Here is a 23,518-nt window from a genome sequence, read left to right as displayed (position 1 = left end):
TTTGATTTCCTTTATAATTATAGCAGATCTGTTTTTCTTGAATGGCTCATCCTTAACCCAAATATTGATTATATGGTTATGTTTGGTACAAGGAGAGATAATTTCTGCTTGTTCCAACCAGCCCTTCAGTTAAAGAGAGACCCTGCAACTGGAAATTGAGACTGTTGGTAAGATAGCATATGAGAATATTCTAAACAATTACAATCTTTGAAATTAAAGATATTGTCTGGCTATAGAGTTTTGGGATAGTGATATTAATATCGTTAGTCATTTATTTTTGCTTATTCCAGGTACACATTTCTAGTGATTATTATAACACTGGTTATAATAGTTATTTGGTAGGCATTATCTTAAGCATTTTATATGCATTAATTCATTTACTCATTTGTTCAACAAATATTTATTGAATGCTTGCCAGGTGTCAGGCACATAATCATATTTAATCCTCACCACACCCATGAAATAGGTATATTGTTTATTATTTTAGTCCATTTCACAGATAAGGAACTGGGGCACAGAGAGGCTGTGTATCTTGTCCAGTGTCTCAAAGCTATCCAGAGTCAGATTTGGGATTTATTTTTAGAATATCAGTCGTGAAGTCTTGGCATGAATTGCTTCTATGCCAGATTTTTATCTTTTAGGAGGGGGGGCATTTATCAAATGTTGAAATCTCTGGTACATAGGTTAAAGTCAAGGTGATTAGAGCAGGATATGTTAGGCTAGATAAATAAGCTGGGGTGGTTTCCTCTCTTACCCCAAATCCATCTCTTAAACAGCAACAACAAAAGAACAAAAAAATTTCGACGTTCCTTCTTTTATGAGAGAATTCCAGTTTACCTAAACTAGTGTGAACTAATTGTAAATTTTCAAGAGGAATGAATATAAATAACCATATTAAGTACTGGTTCTTCAGAGGTATTCAAGGAGCAAAAGTTATAGACACATGATGGTTTAATTTTTAAAGTGAAACAATTTCAGTTGTTATCCACAGTATCATTTTGCGTTGAACTGGTATGCTATTTCAGAAGTTTTGTTACTGGGTAGTTTTATGGTCATCTCTGAGGGATGTCTGTAAGGTCTTTTTAAAAATAAGTATTATAGGTTTCCAAATTGGGAAGAAGTTATGTATTAATTTTAAGAGATTTCCAAACTGTGAAATATTTGTAGTATACTTCCCTTGAATTTGTCTCTAGAGCACATTGCACATTCTTAGTCTTCATAAGTCTTCATTTTGGAAAGTTATATTAACTTTTGGAGATAAGCAAGTCTGGTGAATGAAGCGAGTATCAGCATTGTTTTTGGTCATAAATGAGACGTAATTCTAAAAGGTGGAGGGGATTAGGATTTTTTTGTGTGTGTGTCTTTTAGAACTCTACACATGGAGTTTCAGAAAGGGTTAGAGCCTTTTTTTTGGAAGGGAGTCTTGCTTCCCAAAATGACTTGAGTAACAACACTTGTTTTGAATCTCTATAAAGATTATTACTTGAAAATAACTTGTTTAACTTGTATTATGATTGAGTTAAATTTCTCTCTAATGAAAGCATTATCTTGTATTAATGCCAACATGATTTTATTTAGATCCTTTTAAAAATTAGCCTTTTTTGCCTCAGAAGGAAAGTTTTTTTTTTTTTTTTAAAAGAAAAAACGAAACATTTTTAGTCTGCTGAGAGGCAAATCTGTATAGGAACAGGTTTGAAATTAATTATTAAAAGGTGAAATGTATTTTTCTGACCCTCTTACCAGGGCATTATTTGTATAGGTTTTCTGCAGAGGCTGAAGAGTTCAGATTGAAAAATGGTATTACCCACCATTGGTCTGACAGCATTTTCCTGTTACTAAACATAAATAAATCTCTAGTTTTATCCAGTTTCAAGTTAACTGGAAAAGTTAAATTCTGAGCAAGATAAATGATGTTAATTGTTGGCTCTTTAAGTCCTGAATCAGCTTTATCACAAATGTGCTGTCTTCCTAATTACCTGGGAGTATTTATCTGATTTAGGCCATCTAAATTATTTGTATCTAATATCAAATAAGCAGCTCATTTAAGTCTCATAATTGAACATTTTCTAAGAATTCTTAGTCATTGAGGACTAATAATGAAACCTAACATTTATTGACTAAATGCCAGTTACTGTACTTAAGTGCTTTTTATGTCTTTATTTCCCTCTTAATAACCCTTTGGGGTAGATACTATTATTATCCTCATTTAATAGATAGAAAGTCCTTAAGATATGAGATGAGGATACTCAAAGTCAACACAACTGGTTAACACCAAGCTAGGATTTGACTCCTGAGCTTGCTTGGAAAATTACATTGTTCAAACCAGAACACTTGATGATTTTATGAACTGTGTGCCTTTAAGATCATTATTCTGTAAGTAAATGAGGTCAACATTGGCTTATGTTTCTTAGGAGAATGCCATTTTCCCATCTTGATAAACTTAAAAATGTATTAAATGTTTTTAAAATGGAAGACTTACAGAGTAAACAGAAGTTGGTTGAACACAGAAGACAGTACAAATGTTGTTAGGCTGTTTGTGTAACAAAGTACTGTTCCTGGTAGCTCTATATCAGGAGTATCAGTTTTTATGCTTTCTACCACTTTCTAGCTGTACTGGAGTGCAATATGGGATATTCTTAATATAATTTGATAAAATTATATACTTTTCAAACATAATGCTAAAGTATTTTTTGTAGGAGCTTGACTGGTGATTGCGTTAGACTTCTGTTTTAAGACTAGATCCCACTGCGATTTGAAAGAGATTATCAGCGTCTTAAAGAACTATGGTGGAAAATAGATGGGTGGATAGTGAAGCAGTTAATGGAGCATGGAGAAATAATAAGATAACTGAGCGATAACATTTCAGATCATAGAGTGGCAAGAGGAGTGGGATTCTAGCAAAAATATTGGGAGATTGGTGGCTCTTGATTAAGTGGTCGAATCCAGACATGTGCAAAGAATCTTTAGGGAAGAGAAGTGGAGAGGAGACAAGGAACACTGACTTCAGTTACATTTTTGGTCAGTTTTACAACAAATTTAAAAGCCAAAAATTTTGTTAGTTCTACTCAGTTTATAGTACTTGTTTTATATTTAACCCAGATCTAATTTGGAGGAAAAAAAAAAAAGAAGTAAAATATATAGCCCTATTCTTCAGGAATTTAAAATTCTAATTGGGGAGATACCTTGTTTTTGAAACAGTTTCACAACAGTATTGGACCATATGTAAGTGCCAAAATGGGGGATGTAGACTAGTGGTTTCAGACTTGGGTTTCACAAACCAATCATATTTCAAAAGAGCTGTTTTCTAAGTAAAGAAATGAAAGTGAAAAACAATCTCATCTAATATCACCTACCATTTTATAAAATATGGAACATTTTAAAACATAAGCAAAAGGCATCTCAGATGAAAGGAAGCTTTTTTATATTGAATAATTTAGCCTTATGAAAAATTTACTTCAGTGTTCATTGGTGAATCTATGGTACAGTGGCGACTGCTCTAGGACTGTTGTTATGCTACTAACTTATGTCAAAATGACAGGTTATAGTTTACTGAAATCAGTCTGGGCTGACGTGGTCTGTGAGGGCTTCACAAAGGCAGTTAGACTAGAGCTTTGCAGTAAGATGATGGATAGGATTTGAATAGGCAGAAAAGGAGAAGGGGATGGTTTTCCAGGCCAGGCCAAAGCAAGAGCAAAGATACTGAGATTGGAGTAAACTTGTATTATTGATTGAACCTGAGAATGCTGTGTGATCCAGTAATAGAGTTTAGATTAGATTATGGGCTGGGAGGAGATAAGATTAGTGAAGTAATGGTCAGTCAGGCTATGAACAGTCTTGGAAGTTATGCTGAGGAATTTGGGCTTGATCTTGCCAACATTTGGGAACCATTGAAGGTTTATAAGTAGGGCAGTGACTTGATAACCTTGGAATTATCGACTGATTAATCAGAGGGTTTTATGTAGGTTATTGCTAAGGAGTCCAGTTAAAGAGTTTTGAAGAATTTAAGTGTGAACACTTTAGGGACCTGAATTAGAGAATGGGGGCAGGGACACACACACACACACACACACACACGCACACGCACACACGCACACACGCGCGCGCGTGCGTGTGTGTGTATGAAGTTTTGAAGAAGAGATAGAACTTGATGATGTGGAGAAAGAAAGTAGAGATAACTCTAAGATTATAAGATTGGTAAAACTGAGGAACATTTGCGATATTAGTTAACTGAAGTCGAGAAAGAGCAAGACAGCCTTTTGCCTCAAATTCTCTGTTAACTACTTTACTTTATATCCATGTGCTTTTACAACTCTTTATTTGAGATATGTTGAAAGTCTCTAAAATTGCCCTGGGATTGAATTGGAAGTTAAAATTTCTTTTATTTTGGAAGTACTCATTTGGGGAAAAAAAAACAATACATTCCAGACCACTAAACATTGTATAAATTCTTAATTATGGAAATTATAAGCCTAATAAATAGTATCATCATTAGGTGGTATCTAATTATCTAAGTGCAGAGGAATTTTTGGAATGTATTTGTTACTTTAGGATTTTTTTTTAACAGCATTTATCCTATGTATATTAATAGCAGTGTAGCAATAAACTGGTTCACCTTGAATGGTTTAATTCATAATGATTATTTGTTTAAATAGTCTTCCAATTTCTTTCATCGTAGCATGTTACAGTTGAGTATATTATCTACCATTTCTCTAGCATCTACTGTGTAGCAGCAGGTACCTGCTGTGTATTAACCCTTTAATCTTTACAACTACCTCATGAAATAGGTACTACTGTTCCTACTTTACGGATGAGGAAACTGAAGCTCAGAGGAGTTTAAGAAATGTCCCTGGGGACTGGTAGAATGAGATTCTAGATCACTGACACAAAGCCTATGTTCTTAGTACTGCTGTCCATGGATTAGACATCATATGAAGAAGAATAGAGTGAGTCAGTTGAGATAACTGATTAGACAATGATTAAAACCAGTGAAGTGCTACTCAAATGCTAATGGATGTCATCTATCCTTTTCTATCCCGTTTTCTTGTGGGTGGAGCTTAAAAGACCAACTCTGATCTGTAGCCCTAGTTCTAGTCAATGACATTCACTTATCTTTTGGATAATATATCTCATATCCTTTTGTAAGGCGCTGAGCAAATCCTTTTTAAAAATAAAGGTCCAATTTAGAAAACAAACTGTTGACACAGTTCAACAGATTGCCAGTCTTGGCAAATGAAATTAAAGGAAGTTTCAGGATCCAGCTTCTGGAATTTGAAGATGATTCCACTTGAAAATGTAGTTCAGAGCTATAGACTCAATTTCAAGTGATACCTAGCACTTTTTTGGTGTGTGCCTCTCTTCATTCCCCCCATCATCTGCAGCCATTAAATTCTTTATTGCTTGCCGTTGCTTCAAAGTTCTATCTACTGCCATCACCTCCATAATAAAGCTCAGCCCCACCTCTCTCCACCTCATTCCTGATGTTCCTTTACTGACTGCTTCTACTGGGTCTGATAGGACCTGCACACAAATGCAAGCGAAGACCTAGGTTCTTAATCTTTTCTCCCAACATTTCCTCCGTTTCTTCACTCGTAGCTGAAAACAAGACCTTTTTTCTAATGAATACTATTATTCCTGTTTTTGCTGGTTGAATACTTTGACTTCTAGGAAAGCAGGGAACAATCACCATGGCTCTCAGACCATTATTTTGCCATTTTTGCATGTCTTCTGATTTTTCAAAGTCTTTACCATCTGCTCTCTCCATTTTCATTACATTTGTCTGGAGACTTTCAGGATCCATATGGATCACTTTTCTTCTCTGTCTCATCCTCTAGTGTCCACTTTGTCTAGTTCCTCACTATTATTGATTATTGTCTTTCTTCCTTGCATCTTTACTTCACTCTTCATTGAGTCTTTCAGATTATAAATACACTGCAGTCTTTTCTGTCCTTAAACAAATAAATAATAAAATCCCTCTTTCTATCAGAGTTTTTGCCATCCTTTTTTCCCTTTTACTTTCATTTTTTTAAAAAAAGAGCATTCCGTATGCAGTTTTTTCTTTTATACTCACTCTTTAACACCCTTTCCTGTCTTGTTTCTGTCTTCAATACTTTACTGTAAATCCCCTTTCTAAAGATCCAGTACCTGTGTATGCAGGCATTTTCATAGGCTTTTTCTTCCTTAATCTTTTTGCAATCAAACTGTTGATCATCTTCTTCATTGAGCTTCTGTTCTTTGGCTAGGCATTAAAAATATGTTTTTGGCCTTATATAGCCTGCTAAGGCCACTTTGCCTGGGACTTGGCTGGTTGTTGGACTCTGGTGTTCATCTTGTGGCCTGTACTGACTAGTAGTGAAGAGTTGGAGCAAGTTGGCCCTGTGCATCTTTAGTGTGCTCTGTACCATGTGGACTTTTAAGTAAATAATTGATTTGACTTGTCAGTCTTCCTGTTCTCTCTCTTCCTCTCTCCTTGATCCTGCTGTGGCTTCTGTGTAAGATGGATTGCCCACTTCTGGTCTTGACTCAGGTTAAATACTGTAATATATAAAACCAGACATGTCTGTTTTAGAGAAGACTTTTGGAAAGAGTGATATGAATTGAGTTCTTTTGTAAATGCATGTGAGATTTGAAATACTCCAAAAAACTTGGGAAAGTATAATGAATATCAGTGGCCTTGATGAGAACATTTTTATGTTTTCTCTCTCATTTTAGTATGATTTTCATGGAAAACTATTTCTGGAAAAAAAAAAGTTCAGATTCTATCACAGCAAAATAAATACTCTGAAAATCTCAGTACAATAGAATTTTTAAGCCCTGCTTATTTATTTATTTATTTTTTTAGGAGTATTTGGTATAATAACACTGCACTATGACAGTTCTCTGGGATTTGTTAGGATTTTGACCTGAATTTTCTAAGACAGTTTCAGAAAGTTGCAGAGGTAGTTGGGAAGGACTAGCATGAGCAAATGTGGGTTAGGCTAATACAAATATAGTAGAGTAGATTTTTGAGTCGACATGATTTTTTCGAGGAGGAAATAATACTGAGTAATGCCACTTTGTTTTGTTTTGTTTTGCTATGTTAAATGATCGTTGAAGCCTTGCATCCTGAAATTTTTTTTATCCTTAGAGATTTGAGTCATTCTCTGTCCTTACATGTTTATCTCCTTCCTTAAGAGGAAATGGAATTTATTCAGCCCAGAGAGATGATAAAGAGCTTTGGACTGAGTCTGGAGGTTCTGGTTTGGTCTTTGTCCTTATCTAGCAGTATAAACTTGAACAAGTCACTTTACTCTTTGGGTTTTAGATTTGTCAAATGAGAAGGTGGAGTAAAGAATTTTTAAGAAGATTCTACCGTTTTAATTTGAGGTGTTTTTATAAAAAGCCACACACAGTGACTCCCAAAGTCAGTTTACCAATTAATCAGAAATGTGACAATTTAAGAGTTTGCAGTGTTATTTGACATGTAAGAAATACAGCGTAGCTACAAATTAAAAATGGTAGAAGAGATGCTCGTGTCAGCAGCAATGTTATGTGGATTATGAATTTACTAGAAAGTGTTATCAAAGTGTGGAGATGCTGAAATGTGAAATCTAGTATATATGCCCATTTCAAGATTCTATGGCAGCTTTGAGGCAAAAATTCTTTAGGTGTTTGTTTACATGGAAAGTAGATAAAATGGCCGAGTGAAATAATATTAACAATTACAGCTGATAATATTTGCTTAGCACTTGATTAGTTGATAATGCATTTAGTCCTTAAATAATTCTATATGGTAGGTTTAAACTCTGTTTTACAAACAAGGACAGTGAGACACAACTAAGTAACTTGCCCTTACTGCTATTAAACGACAGACCTATATGATTTCAGAACCTCTGTTCCCCACATAAATTTATCTGTTACATGTTAATCTCAGAATACATACGAATGATGGTATATATGGTGGTGGGAACAAAGTAGAATTCAAATATTTGACTAGCTTATTGTTTGCTTCCTTAAGCCAGGTGCTGTAATATTCTAACGTAATTTTCCTTATACTTTGCAGTATATTAGTTTAGTAATTTATATTTATTGACTAGTATGGTCTGGATTTGAATTCCAGTTGTACTATATAATATTTATGTAAACTTAGGAAAAGAACTCTACCTCTTTGTGCCTCAGTTTACTCATTTGAAAAGTGAGATTAATAGTATCTGCCTGATAGTATTGTGAGAAATAAATGAGTTCATGCAAAGGACTTAGAATGACATGAAGTAAATGTACCATAAATGTTAGCTGTTGTTATTATATTATGCTTTTGACTTTTCCAAGAACTTTAACATTTTCTTCAAATAACATTCCTATGAGAGAGGTGGAGTCTAGACAGAGTCCAGTATATTTAGTTCCATTTTACAGATGAGAAATCCATAAATGAACTTGTCAAAGGACACCAGGACAAAATTTACTGGAATAAAATTTAATGGATTATTTAATCCTAGTCTGAAATTTAAAAAAATGGTTTGGGATGAATGTCCTAACAGTCACCTCTTGTATGAGTAGAACAGATTTGTGGTGTTTGGAACGAGAAGGGAGATCACTCCCAAATACTCAGGTCTTCTGGTCCTTGATTTTCTTCCTGCTGTTAGAGGGGAGGTGGGGAGGATGTTGCTATGTAATTCCTAGGTCCTAGTCTAGCCATCTAGCAAGCTGAGAACCAGCATTTGAAGGGTATCAGATTCGCTGGGAACTGAGAAAACAGCTTACCTTTTCTATGTAGAAAAAAAGGTAAAATGTGAGATGTGAGCTACCAGCATGAGCTGTTGCTGTCATGTGAGTTTTCACGGATTTAACTCTTGAACTGCTTTAACTGAATTCCACTCTTTTGTCCAATGTCAGTTTCCTGCAGTTGTTTAGAGGCATTTTTAAGATTTAAGTACTTCTGGCTTTTTGTTTTTTTAATGACCTTCGTGGCTTGATATCTCTCAGCTGTCAGCATCTGATTTTGCTGCAGTATGTACTGCATGATCTCTGCATTGCTATAACCAGATCTTGGTCAGATTTGTCCTTTCCATCTCTTTGATGAAAAGATTTCTTCGTGTCTGTCTCTCAGGCTAGTCTGCTGTAGCATTGGAGGCTCTTCCCTCCCTCTTGGAAAAACCTGAAAAAGAGAAATCGCCGTTTGTTGGGGTTTCTCTTGGGTAGGAATTTTTTTGGCTGTTAGCCTTCTTTTAGGTCTAGTCTGTAGAGAATGTCTTCAGCAAATGTATACTGTGCCTATTTATGCAAGAGACTACTACCACTAGTCACTGGAAATGCAGAGTGTAAAAATGGACGCATATCGAATTGGACTGAATAATGATTAGGGATAGATGAAGCAATATATCTCGTGGAAGAGAGCTTTAGGATCAGGCATACCTGGATTTAATTCCCAATTCTGCCTTTTATCACCATTGTGACTTTGGGCAAATTGCTTAACCCCCCTGAATCTCAGTTTTCTCATCTACAAATAAAAGAACTAATAATACCTAATTCTAATACCTAGGGTTGTTTTAAGGATTAATTGAGTTTGAATTTCTGACACTGAACAGAATGCATAGATAGATATTACAATTGTGAGCCGTATTTTTCTGTAAACTTTTGAAGTTGAGTTCCTCATTAAAATTAGTACATTACTACTTAGCTCAGGTTTGTTGTGAAGATTAAATGAGAATAGATAGATAAGTAGGTAGATGAATAGAAAGGAAGAAAGATAAGTAGGTAGATAGATAGTCTGGAATGTAGATTTAGTATGTACAAAAATAAAAATAAAACAAGTGAAGCAACTGAAGTACTGTAGGCAGGATTTCTTTGGAAGAAACAAAATGCTACGCAAGTCACACCAACACCAGTCATTGCTACTTAAAGTCTTTTTGGGTTACTCTTGCTGTGCTTAGCTAAATATGTGCATTTCTAATTATATTCTGCCCATGATTCATTATTTCCTCAGTTTATCTCAAAGTCCAGTCCTTATTTGTTTATACGTAATCATACTCTACTCATTCTTAAAGATCAACTTAAATTTCACTATGAAGTTCTTTTAGATTACTCCAGAGAAATGATTTTTCACACTTTTAAATTCCATCGTGACACTTAGCATGTAGTTATATGACATTTTTGCTTCCATTAGCTGTCTGGAGAGATCTTCTGTTAATTCTTTAAAGTCTAGTTTAGACATCTTCTCTTCTATGAAACTTTCCTGGCTCTATAATAAATCAACTCTTTCTGTACTTTATATTTTTTGTGGTTGGCACTTATCACACTGTGTTATAATCATTTACTTACCTTAGTCTACTTATAATAGACTATGGATATCATAAGAACAGAGTATTTATCTCTGTATTCCCACTAATAGCAAATGCCTTACTCAGTAAATATTGAATTGAGGCTTTAATGCATTAACCTTGTGTTGGTATTTTTCTAATGTGAAAGGGCATGTGTGGGAAGTTCACTTTTGTGTGTCTGTGTGTTTTAAAATAAAACAAATGTATATTCATGTAATTCATATCCCATAAAATTTATCATTTTAGGGTATACAGTTCATTGTTTTTTTTTAAAGCATATTCACAGGGTCGTGTGACCATCATCACTAATTTCAGAGCATTTTCATCACTCCAAGGAGAAACCTCATACCCATTAGCAGTCACTTTCCATCCTCCCTTACCTCCAGTCCCTGGCAACCGTAATCTGCTTTCTGTCTCTATGGATTTGCCTGTTCTGGACATTTCACATAAATGGAATCATACAGTATGTAGACTTTTGTGTCTGGCTTCATTCATTTACAACGGTGTTTTCAAGGTTCATTCATTTTTAGGGTTGAATAACATCCCATTATATGAGCATACCACCTTACATACCACCCTTTGTTTATCTTTTCATCAGTGGATAGACATTTGAGTTGTTTCCACTTTTTGGCTATTACAAGTAAAGATTGCTGTACAAGTTTTTGTGTGGACATTTTAATTTCTCTTGGGTATATATCTGGAATGGAATTGATGGGTCATATGTTAACTCTTTTTAACTTTTTGAGGAACAACTAAACTTTTTTTCATAGCAACTGTACCATTTTGTATTTCCACCAGCAATGGATGAAGGTTTCAGTTTCTCCTCATCCTCATTGATACTAGTGGGTGTGAAGTGGTATCTCATTGTGGTCTTGATTTGCATTTCCTTAATGAGTAATGATGTTGGAACGTCTTTTCAAACATGCTTATTTACCATTTGCATACCTTGAGAGAAATGACTATGCAAATCTTTTGCCCATTTTTTAATTGGTAATTTGCCTTTTTATTGTTGAATTATAAGAGTTCTCTGTATATTTTGGATACTAATCTCTTGTCAGATATATGACTTGTAAATGTTTTCTCTGACTTTTTGGATCTATTTGCCGGGAATTGATTACTCACCCCATACCTATGTATGATGTAGTAGAACTAGAGGTTCTGAAAGAGCGTTGAAGTGAGGATGACCGTACTGTAGGAAGCACTGAGGTTATGCAGTTCTGGAAGCCTTGAGTTATAGGAAAGGTAGTGAGCATCTGACTGGGGACCGGGGAAATATGGGTTTTAGTCTTAGCGTTACTACAACCAGATAGTATGACCATGTAATTTTTCAGGGTCTCAGTTTTCTCATCTATAAAGTGATTTGGACTAGATAATCTCTAAGGTCACCACTGAAGTTGTATGAGTTGATAAGGTCCTTGGGGGCACATGCATTATAGGTCTGGTAATAACTCCATCTCATTTTGTTCTTAACACAGAACTCGTGTGTATGCCGCTATTACCTTTGCTGGAAAACTTTTTCCCACCCTGTTCAGTCAAGAATCCTCTCTTTAAAACTCGTCATAATTACTTTTAACCAGTCATATGAATGAACTTGAATTTTTATGAAAGAATTTATACCTAAAAGACACTTTTAAAAATCTTTTAATCCAGGTCTTTTATTACAAATGATGAATTAGGCATGAAAAAGTTAGGTTCATTTATTTAACATCCCATCTGGTGGGTATTTACTATGTTCTTGGCTGAGGCTGTATAAATAGTGGCAAAATTGAGATGAGAAGTGAGGTCTTCTGGATTCTCAGTCTACTGCTATTTCCAGTATATCACTTTGTCTTGGATTACTAAATTAGACTCTGGTTAAGGTGTAGTATCAGGAATTTGCCAGTGTTTTTGCTAAGGGTTACAAAAATTTGCCTCTAAATTCTGATCCCTAATTAATTTGTGGCATCAAGTAGAAAGATATACTTCTTATATATTTTAGATATAAATTGATGCATAGTTTTAATTTTTAATTATCTTCCCTTCCCTCAAGGACTGTGGCTCTAAAGTCTTGAATTAGCTACCTATGATTTATTGTAACAGTTCCAAACCAACAACATTGGTGTTACGCTGTCTGACCCAGGTTCTCTCTGGTCACTTTGACTCCTGATAAAAATGATTTATATTGGCACTGTGCCTATTCCTAACCACCCGTTTCTAATAATATGGTTTTTCCAAACCTTCAATGGAATATGCAACTACATTGTAATTGCAAATAAAATTCTCCTGAAAAATCTCTAAAGATAAACCCTATCCCATAAGTATATACTAGTGTAGGCTGATTAAATGATTTAAATGGGAGTATAGCATATTCTCAAAGAGTCCACAGTTCTTTATATGCTATTTCAAAAACCAAAAAACACTTAAAAATGAAAAACGTAATTCACTTCATAGCAAAACCTGACCTGAACTAAAGTGAGGCTATTTATAATCTTATCCTACTTAGTATGATTATTCATATATTGAACTATAGAAATATTAATGTGTTTGCCTACTGGGTACTGCCTTAGTTCCTATTATATTACCTTTTTAGATTTTATAAAATCTAAAAAATTCTTAATTCCAAAATACATTTAGCCCAAAACAAGGCACCGTGGTTCTGTATTTGTTTTGTTGGCAGTGGTTTCTTGTTAAATGGATTCTTGAATGAACTGCAGGGAGTTGAGTTTTTGTATTGGGCCTTCATAGATTAATAATGCCTGACAGCTGTTCTTTGTTTTTCAAAGAGCATTGCTGTGCCATGTATTCATTAATATTGGGGAAGGCGTTTTTTTCTTGCTCTTCAAAATAGTTGGAAAGTTTTTACAGTTGTGGATACAGAGAACCACAATTTACCACTAAAAAAAAAAATTTAATGGCTATACTAAGAAAGAGAAAAATGGAACCATATAAAATGCTAAGCCACAAAAGTCAGAAAAAGAGTAGATGATGAAAACAGGAACAAAAAACAAGGGCAACAGAACAGTAACAAGTACTTTTATCTACTACTGAGTTTGGCAGCTTCCCAATACTTAACCCTTTTTTGATGAGATTGGTGGTGATAATAACTAAAGTGATTTTTTGATATTGGACAGTGAAATGTGTCAACATTTTAGAAGATCTGCATGTCTGTCAGCTTAGTGAACTGATATTTTCCAAATGATCAATGCATGATTTTATAAAATCATGCTTGGGTAAAAGATCCATTCAAAGGGCAAGGTAGACCAATGGTTTTTTAATGAAACAGAGTATGAAAAGTTCATGTATATTGACTTCAGATTCCATACTGCAACTAACCTGTAAGAAACTGCCACTTGTCAAGTTATAGTGTAATGTCAAAGGATAATATCTCTAATCGTCTTAAAAGGCTATTAAAATACTTCTTTTTCAAGTACATATTGTGTGAAGTTGCATTTTCTTCATATACTTCAAACAGAATACCATATTATAATGCTTGAACGCAGAAGCACATGTGCCTCAACAGATGTTAAAACATTTGCAAGAGTGTAAAACCAATGTCACTCTTCTCATTAAGGTTTTTGTTTTTGGAAACTATAGTTACTTTCATAAAAAATATATTATTTATGTTAACATAATGAGCTTATTATTTTAAAACCAATATGTGTTTTAAAAATGTGTTTCAATTTCTTGTATGGCAAATATAGATAGATATAACTCATGTAAACCAAAGCCTTTTGGGTCTTTGGTAATTTTAAGAGTGTAAAGGAGTTCTGAGATCAAAAAGTTTGAGAACCGCTGACCCATATTCACAATCGTTGATAGTTTGTCACATTTGCTTTTTCTATTTGTCTTTTTTCCTGAAACATTTGGAAGCAAGTTGTATACCTCATGACCTGTAACCCCTAAATACTTCCACATTCAACATTGATTCAGTGTCTAATATTCATATTTAATATCCCACTTGTTCTGTAAATGTTCTTTATAGCTTCTTCTCCCCTTCAAAATCCACTTTAAGGATTTCTTGTTACATTTGGTTGTCGTGTCTCTTTTAATCTATAGAGCTGGGGTTGGTAAATTTCTGTAAAGGACCAGATAGTAAATATTTTTGGCTTTGTGGGCTATACTGTCTCTTGGAAGAAAAGCAGCCATAGACAATATGTAAATGAATGGATATGGCTGTACTCTAATAAAACTTTAAAGACCACTGATTTAGAAAAGCTCCACTTTAGCTTTTATTTTGGTGTCTTTAATAACACTTTCTTTTGAAGAGTCCAGATCAGTTAAAATGTCTCATAAATTGGATTTGTCTGATTGTTTTCTCATGCTTAGATGTATGAGATTACATAAATGATACTGTGTCACATTAGGAGGCACATAATGTTAGTCTGTCTTATTGTTGATGGTAAGTTTGATCTCTTCATTGTAAAGGTACCTACTGCCCTTCGTAAGTAATCCGTGGGGTGACTTTGAGACAGTGTGAATATCCTGTTCTACCAAATGGTTTTAGCATCCACCAGTCATCCTTGCTTGAATCAGTTATTACTTCGGTGGTTGTGATTATAGTTCTCAACATCTGCTTAAGTAAAACAGCAATAAAAACCAAATTGTATTTTCAAAATACTCAGGAGCCCTATTCATGTAGAATGTCACCGATTCTGTGGTTTAGTTTCTCATCATAGATTCTTTCCCTGGGTGGGTGAGGCTGAAAGATTGAGTCTGCATGTGTTGTCCTGAACAGCTGGTTTCTAGAAGCAGGGTTCCAAAATAATGGTATCTTCCTCTATTGAGCACAAAACTGCTAAGAAGAGGGGACCTTGCCTAGTCTGGACTGGAAGTTGTCTTGGCTTTGGGTAGTTTTTCCTGTTCATTACCTCTTTTGTTTATATTTCTTGTGTTCTAGTGGTTCGGTTTGTGGATCCTATAATAATCTCAAGATCAGTTTTTGTTTAATTATATGTTAAAGCTTGTATTGCATACCAACCAAGTAGTTACAGCAGAGAGAAATGCACATATTATTTTAAGAGAAACATTTTCCCCCATCAACGTATTATGAAAAATTTCAAACTTACAGAAAAGCTAATACAGTAGTCTAATAAATAAATATCCATGCTTTTCACCTGGATTCAATAATTGTTAACTGTTTGTCTTATACTTATATAGCTATAAATATGTATGGCTGTATGTATCCATTTTTTCTTAACTGTTTGGTAACCTGCAGATGTGTAACCCGTAGAATAAGGACCCTCTACTACATAACCACCATGCCATTACCACACCTTTAAAAATTGTGTTTCTAATATATATTGGTCCATTTTCAGTGTCTCAAGATTTCTCAAGAATGTCTTTTATAATTTTTTGTGGTATAGTCTCTTAAAGGACAATAATAGATGAGAAATGGACATATAATTGAATAATGAAGTGCTCTCTGTGTCTCTGACATGGAAAATAACTACTGAGTTTGTATGGTGCCCCGGAGGTAGCTGCAATTAGTTGCATTTCATAGGTCAATAAAATGAAGTCATCTGACTATGGGGAAAGCGGGTTCAAGGTTTTTTAAATTTATGATCAAGTGTTGGACCTTTCAGAATATCAATGATGAACACAGTAAATTGAAAAGTAAGAAATAAGAATGACGCCTAGCCTAGTGCCTGGCTTATAGTAGGTACTTATTGATTTTTTTTGGCATAATTAAAGATGTAAGTGGAAGAGTATACCAGAAAAGTCTATAATTGAGCATTTATTGACTGATTACAGTACATTTAGTCTGTTAGATGTCATGAGAGATGAAGTAGAAAACAATGTTCATGTTCCTGAGAATTGTAATATTAGCTGAGAGAAAAACTCACTTTTTTTTTTTTTTTTTTGGTTCATATTTATTGACTGTCTTCTGCATGCCAGGTAATGTTCTAGGCACTGGGATACAGTTGTGAACAAGACTGACAAATTCTTGCCTTCATGGTGCTTACATACATAGTTACATAGTTAGGAGAGACAAGGAGTAAAAATGTCAACAGAATAATTTCAGATAGAAATAAAGGAAAATAAAACAATTTGGTACATAGGGAGTAATGGGAGGAGGAGAGTGCAGCTTTAACTAGGATTGTCAGGGAAGGCATTTCTAAGTAGGTGACATTTGCATTGTGATTTGAATTACAAGGAGGGAGCAGCCATGGGAAGATCTGAGTACCGCAGAGGAAGCTACAGGCACAGAGATCCTAAGGTAGTGATGAGCTGGCCTAGGTGAGGACCCAGGAAGGCCGGTGTGTATGGAACAGAGGGTGGGAGGGATAAAGAGAGTGGTCGAAGAATATGATAGGCGATGAAGGTACGAGAGGAAGGCAGTGACCAGATCGTGTAAGATTTTTATTTACTTTAAGTGATAGGAAACCATTGGGAAACATACATTTTACCCCATAAAATAACTGAAGGATTCAGGTAATTAATAAGGGCTCGATTTTAATTCTTAACTTGGTGTATCTTGAGGATACTCGCCTCTTCTTCCCTCTTTTGCTTTTTTCCTTAAACAAATCTTTGTCGAATAACTTATATTAACAACATACTTATGGGAATGCAAAGAAATGACAGGTCTATACTACACCTTCAAAGAGGCTTGCATTGTAGTTGGAGTTATAGGGTATAAATGCAAAAAGTACGTCTGTGAGTATACTGTATAAGAGAATGATACATGTGTCCCAGTAGTATAACATGCTAAATGGCAGTGGGTGCTCAAGAAGGGAAGAGTTAATGGGCAGTGGTGTGGGAGAGCTCCACTGAAGAGGAGATGGTATTGAATTGCTCGTTGAATAGATTTGATAAGATGGAAGTCATTCCAGGCAGAGGAGATATTTGGGCAAAGGTGTAACATGGGTTTTTTCCTCAGGAAACGAATAGATCAGTCTGTCCAGGGAAGGAAAAAATGGCCAGCATGCCAGGGCCTGAGATGACAGACTAAGGAATTTAGACTTTAGTCTGTAGTTGTAGTGGGTACTTCCCATAAATCTTATTTGTGCTTTGGTCACGTCTATTCTAAATCTGTTTATTCAACTAATATTTATTGTCTACGGTGTGCACTTGTACTGCATGAAATTCTAACAGCCTCGATCACTTGTAGTTGTAAAATTGACTGTGATTCTGGCATGTGGTTTGTGTATAGATATAGAAACAGATTCAGAAAATGAGTGAAGCAGGGAAAATAATTAAGCGATCTTATTTCTTTACAAAAGTTAGATGGGGTGAGATTTGTATCTTTGTAGATGCTGAGTAGTTGGAGGATTTTGTTGTGGAGAGATGGATTGGGGGAAATGTTGAAACTGTGAATTTAGGCTATGCTGATAAAGTGTGTGGTAAGATCCCAAATCTCATTGTCTTTATAATCTTGATTTTGATAGAGCAATGGTCATTTTTGTTTGAGGGCTAAAAATAAAAATGGTGAGCCTGATGGTGAGGTTTTCTTATCTTGATCCTTATTTGCAATACAACAACATATACATGCACACAATTCCAGTAGCTCCTTAACTGACTGACTAAATAGCTCTTACCAAACCCTACTGGCTTTAAAAAGATTGTATCATTTCTTACCCATCTGCAGCAATGTCATTGATAGGTGTACTTTATGGCATTAATTAGGACCAGTGCTATATTATATAGTCTCTTTATCACCCTGTTTTATAGATCTGACAACTACTGTTCGGAATGGGCAAGTAAGTGCCTTAGCATGAAAGGAGGGAATTAATATCTGTATATAGAGAAGCCCAATCTCCTTCGCCGACCCCCATACCTTGTGGTGAGGTCTTGTTAGTTCTTCTCAAAACAAAACAATATATTGACATATATATCCCAGTTCTCTGCCATCGAGAGATTGAATAGTGCAGTTGAAGAAATAGGACTTAGACATAAAAAGATTAATAATTGGGCAAGCCACATCCTTTCTTTCTTTAGGATAAACCAACAGGAATTTAGGATGTTTACTTCTTATAATGCTTCACATACATTGTGCCTTTTAGTAATGCTGGTCTTATAGGTTGAAAGTCAGGCTTTTTTTATTCAGCCACCAAGGTTCAAATCACACTAATAATTATTTTCGTATAACACTTTACGGTTTATTAAGTGTTTTTATAGGCATTATCACATTTGAATTTTAAGGTACCATTGTTAGGAAGGGAGGCAAGAGCATTTATCACTGTTTTATAGCTGAAACTTAACTGAAATTTAGCTAAAATTCAGATTTTACTTCGTGTCCACTTCTTAGTGTACCAAGCAATACTGCTTTTATGATTTCACTTGCTTTATATCCAGATTTCTATAGTAATGAATTACGTTTTGACAAGTTCCATTTCGGAATAAACCTAGTATTTTTTTAAACAGAAAAAGGCTATATTTTCCATTATTTTTTATTATTCAGAGGGAGTTAAATGAACTTATTTGTTTTTAAAATTATATTTGGACTGAAGAATGTGATCCAGGCAGATTCTACAAAAATCCTGTTTAGCTATCCGATTCAGCAAACATTTATTAGATGTTTTCTGAGTGACAGGCGTAGTGCAGGGGGTGTGAGATGCGGGGAGCCTGAGGAGTGAAAGCGTTAACAATGAAAAAAGCGAGCATTTAAACTCAAGTAGATCTGAATTCAAATCCCAGCCTACTACTTATTAGTTGAAAATTGCTGAACTTCACAGCGCTTCAATTTCCTCATCTATAAAATGGGGATCATAATACCAATTTTGTAGGAAGGACTGTTTTGGGGACTAGGGTGATGTATGTAAAGCACTTAGTACAGTATGTGCTTTATAAGATATTACTTACTATTCATAAGCGAATGAATAGACAAATGCGTGTGGTAAGAGTTAGCTGAGTCTTGACAGAAAGTGTTTGGCTGACCTGATAAAGAAGAGAGTGAAGTGATTTTGTCTGCCAACACACTGTTCTGCTTTTGTTGAAACTTGCAGCTCTCACACTGGTGTTTGCCAACATTATATTTGACTCCTCACATGGTAGAAGCCAAGTCATTCCTATGGAGAATAAATCATTTGAAAACATCCTGTGGGATGCACCTTTAAATCTCTGTTGCAGTTTAGTTGGGGGTGCGGGGAGGGAATCTCACGTTACCACAGAGTATGGAAAGGCAGGTGGCAGGGTGCCTCTCTGGGTTGGCACCTCGATTCAGTTTCCTGAATGATATAACTGTCAAAAGGAATAATTGCCACTCCGGGTGAAAAAGTCCAGTGACAGTGAGTGAGTATGGTAGGTGAACTGAATGGGATTAAAGACCAGAAACCTTATGAAGTAGTGCTGCATTAATCTATAAACATGTATGGAGCACCTGCTATATGCCGAGTCCTGGTCTCGGTGCCAGGAGTACAATGACCATAGTGGGAAAGCCTCTCTTCTGATCCTGTAGAGCTGATGTTCTAGTGAAGGAGAGTGTAAATCAATATGAAACAGTGAGCTTCATGTAAGGCTAAAGACTATGAGGAGAAGTAAAACAGGAGAAGCAAGTAGCAAGTTAGAGTAGGGGTACTTATTTTAAGATAAGATCTCACTTTAGGTAGGATGATATGGAAGACTTCTCTGACAGGTACCGTAGGAACAGAGCCCAGAATGAATCCAGTGAGTGCCTCTCTAAGAAAAGGAGCCCTTGGTATGAGGAGTGGAGGTAGCACTGACTTCAGAAGTTGCTTCAGGAGGTGGAAGGGAGGATTGCCTTTGTTAAGTGATTGGAATTAGTCCATATTAATTCTCAGGTCTCTATCAGACGGTAGGAGTGGGCTTGGTACAGTTAAAAATCAGCCTGTGTGCCATATTTTGAACACATGCTGTAGGTTACTCTACTCTAGAAAATGTACATTTAGGTATCCAGGAGACGTAACAATTCCCCCCATCTCAGTATTTTTTTTTTTTTTTTTAATGCCTACAGCACCTGGTATTCCCAGGTGGTCTCCCATTCTAGTACTAACCAGGCCCGACCCTGCTTAGCTTCCAAGATCAGATGAGATCGGGCACGTTCAGGGTGGCATAGCCATAGACTACCCCAGTATTTTTAAAAGTAGTATAGTGTTCGAACCATCTCTACCAGAATACAAATGCAAATCTGTGGGCTCTAACAGATCCAATTAATCAGAGTATTTGAGGATGGTATCTGGGAATCTACGACTTTAACAAGTAACTCCATATCCATACTGAGGTTTGAAAATTACTGTTTGTAATCTTGTTGATAGAAATCATATTTATCCCAGGCTTAGTGGGTGGGCAGGCAAGTAAGTACCTGCTTATTTAAGATTCATTACTTCTCATAATTTACATTGGAGCTTGCATTTCCTTTTGCTTGATTTAATTCTTAGCTTTAATCTCTGGTATAGTGTAGCCTCCACAGTAAGAAATATTGATCAGACAGCAGAAAAGGAAACTTTCGTCTTCTTTGCTTACATTGGTTGGCATTCTTGCTATCAGCAGCATCCCTGGGAAGGAGCAGCCTCTGAAAGGAGATTGCTGAATTGGCTGTATAGGATGATGTGTTTTAAAAAAGCTTGCTTACACTTAATAATTTTTTTGTTAGTTTTCTATTAGTTGAAATTCTAGTTACTTATTTGTGATTAAGGTTTTTAATATTTTTCATAGGTCTTTAAATCTCCAGCATGTAAAATGCTAAATGAAAGAAAAAGCAAATAGACAATAAGGATATTGAGAAAGTATTTAATATATTTAGTAGTAGACACTCAGTAAATATTAATTTGATTTCAAGGGAGGGGATGGGAACAATCAGTATTGGCAAATTTAAACCATCTGTAGATGATCAGACCAGATCCTTAAAGGCGTCATCACCAAGATCCTGTGGGCACATTGTTGAAGAAAGTATGCCCTGTTCGCCCCGTGTTTAGTTTCAATGGGGTCCCACTGATGTTCACTGTCAGGTTGTGGGAAGTCGCTAGGAAGCTTATCTGTCAGGACCCATCTCCAGGCCAGTGGCCACGCTTAAGACTTCTGTACCTTGCCTTTTGGGTACTGTTAACGACTACTGTCTTCCTATAGCAGGGGCCTCTTGGAAAGAGGTTGAGCCTTTTAGAACTTGAAAGGGCCTTATAGTGAATGAAAGTCTATACTTTTCATTTTACTGTTGAAGAAACCAAGATTCAGAGAAGTGCAAGTTTCTCCAAGGCCTAGGTCCTAGAACATGAAGTCTGGTAATGTGGTTTCCTTCAATGGGCTCCTCCAATTGAGTCATCTTTTTAAAATCTGTCCCTTTACCCCAAAGGATGTTATCTTTCTGGTCAAGGGTTTCTTAATAGTCATTTTATCTTGGTAGTTGGTTGTTTTTGACTTTGCCTGTCCAGTGATTGGGAGGCCCTGTTAGAGTGTGCGTGGCAGTTTACATCTTGCTTTTAGTGAAGATTATGTAAAATTTAAGAGAAAAGCTCTTGGAATTAAGGCAGTATGGCCTTGAGTCACACTGCGAAGCAGCAGAGGAGGAGCGGGGAGTTCACAAAGAGTTGGTCTCTTCGCTCGGTGCCATGTGTTTCCTTTCTCTCTCTCCCTTCCCTTAGCCACTTCACTCTCACAAACAGCCTTATGAAGAGGTACCGTGCGGGTGGGGCCTGATTTCGGAGTCTGGACTCTGGGTCTTAGGGCCGACTTTGCTGCAGACCTCCATTTCCTCTCTTAGGGCCTTATTTCTCCCATCTTTAAAATGAAAGGCTGGACTGGGTAATCAACCCCCAAGGATCTCTCCAGCTCTGATAATCTTTGCTTTCATGAATCCTGGAATGGCTACAGCTTGCAGTTTGCTCTGACAACACAGAATAGATTCTGCATTGGAACGTTACCACAGTGCACTGTGGGTGGTCTCAGGCTAATTTTTTTTCTTCAGGAGCAATGTTTCTGAGAGTGTGCATTTTTATAAACAAGCCAGTTTTGTTTTTTTGTCTTAAAGAGATAGGAAAAGGTTAAAAATAAGAGTGAGAGAATACTCGAGAGTTGGATCTGTGAGAAGTACATTAACGTGTATCTAAGTAACTGTTCTAGAATGGGAAATGCTTTGTTAGGTCTGTATAGTGTGGCACAGTACTTTGGCATCTCCTGATGCTGTTGTAAAGAGCAGCGGCTATAAGGAAGTTCAAAGTCCATAGTTAGTTTCCATCTTTGGAAAAGTGCTGCCTCACTCAGGGCCTGAGAGGAGGGAGAGCTGCTGAGGACAGGGTTTACAGCTTCCTTGGAACTCCTACTTCCTAGTGGTATGATTTGAGCCACTTTCTTAGCTCTTTATATCTAGAAAATCTGCAATTTAAAGATTGACTTGTTTGACTTAATTTATGGGAGTTTGTTTCCCTCAAAAAATCACTTCAACCTAGAACCTACTAACGATTCTTGTAGGGTCCTCAGAGCTCTTTGATTATGAATCTGTTCGCAGAGCAGGCTTAATGGCTGTGTTGTAAGGTGATAAAGTACCACCTGGCTCCGTACTGGGAACCATTCACCCGAATTCGCCATTCTTCTGAGTGGGTGGGGTTTCTGCCATTCCTGCCTGAGTGAAAAGCATTTAGCTGACTTCCTGATCATGCCCTGTCTTGTCCTTCATTTTTCTTTGCTTTTCGTTAGTCTTTGCTGCGGCTCAACCCATCTTCTAGTTGAGGCTCTATACAAGGCGGGAGCCACAAAGCTTTGTACAGATTTGTTATTGGAAAAGAAACTTTACAAGTTTGAATTAGGAAAGAAGTTAGTTCTCTTGCTGTGTTCACAGGATTAGGGTGAGGAGTGGAGAAGCTGGGGGATGTGGGGAGACTTGGATCCAATAAAACACGCTAGACTAGAGTAAGTATTTGAGGAAATGGAACTTGGGTTGCTGACAGGGCAAAAATATTTCAGGAATGCTCCTTATTTGATAAATAGGTTATTTTTAGTTTGCAGAAAAAGTGGTTTCATCAGCATAGTGGAATCTTGCAGTCGTGTTTGTAACCTAAACTAATCGTTTTAAACTTGTGCCAGAAAAGTGTCAGGTGGCATGCTAATTTCCTCCTAACTTTTAGTACTGCCTGCCCTAACTCCTGCAGCCCTATGGCCGGGCCTCAGGGCAGTGGTAGTGGGCAGTAATCGGGGAAAGGGATGAGCTGCTGACTGAGATGCTCATGGAAGGGAGAGAACCTGTGTATGGCAGGCCCCTGCCTTACGGCATGCACTTGGGCTGTTGATCTCTGCTGTAGATGTAATGTGGTGCTTAAATCCAGTGTTCCCTTTTGAGATCCCAAGCATGACTTTGGGTG

At 36.3% G+C, this 23,518-nt stretch overlaps 1 protein-coding gene and 1 non-coding gene across 5 annotated transcripts in view; one reads left to right on the top strand and one right to left on the bottom strand.

The window, feature by feature from the left end:
• The window catches only part of LUZP1 (leucine zipper protein 1), a 70,988-nt gene that overhangs the window by 7,402 nt on the left and 40,068 nt on the right, over positions 1-23,518 (top strand). The gene's annotated exons all lie outside the window — the stretch shown is intronic.
• LOC111738284 lies at positions 20,173-20,291 on the bottom strand. Its single transcript, XR_002779795.1, has one exon. It is a non-coding gene; the product is annotated as a 5S ribosomal RNA (ribosomal RNA).

This window comes from Pteropus vampyrus, unplaced genomic scaffold (genome assembly GCF_000151845.1).
Source record: "Pteropus vampyrus isolate Shadow unplaced genomic scaffold, Pvam_2.0 Scaffold36, whole genome shotgun sequence".
In the NCBI taxonomy this organism is placed as follows: Eukaryota; Metazoa; Chordata; class Mammalia; order Chiroptera; family Pteropodidae; genus Pteropus; species Pteropus vampyrus.
Note: the sequence above shows the minus strand (reverse complement) of the source record. Positions and strands in the feature narration are given on the sequence as shown.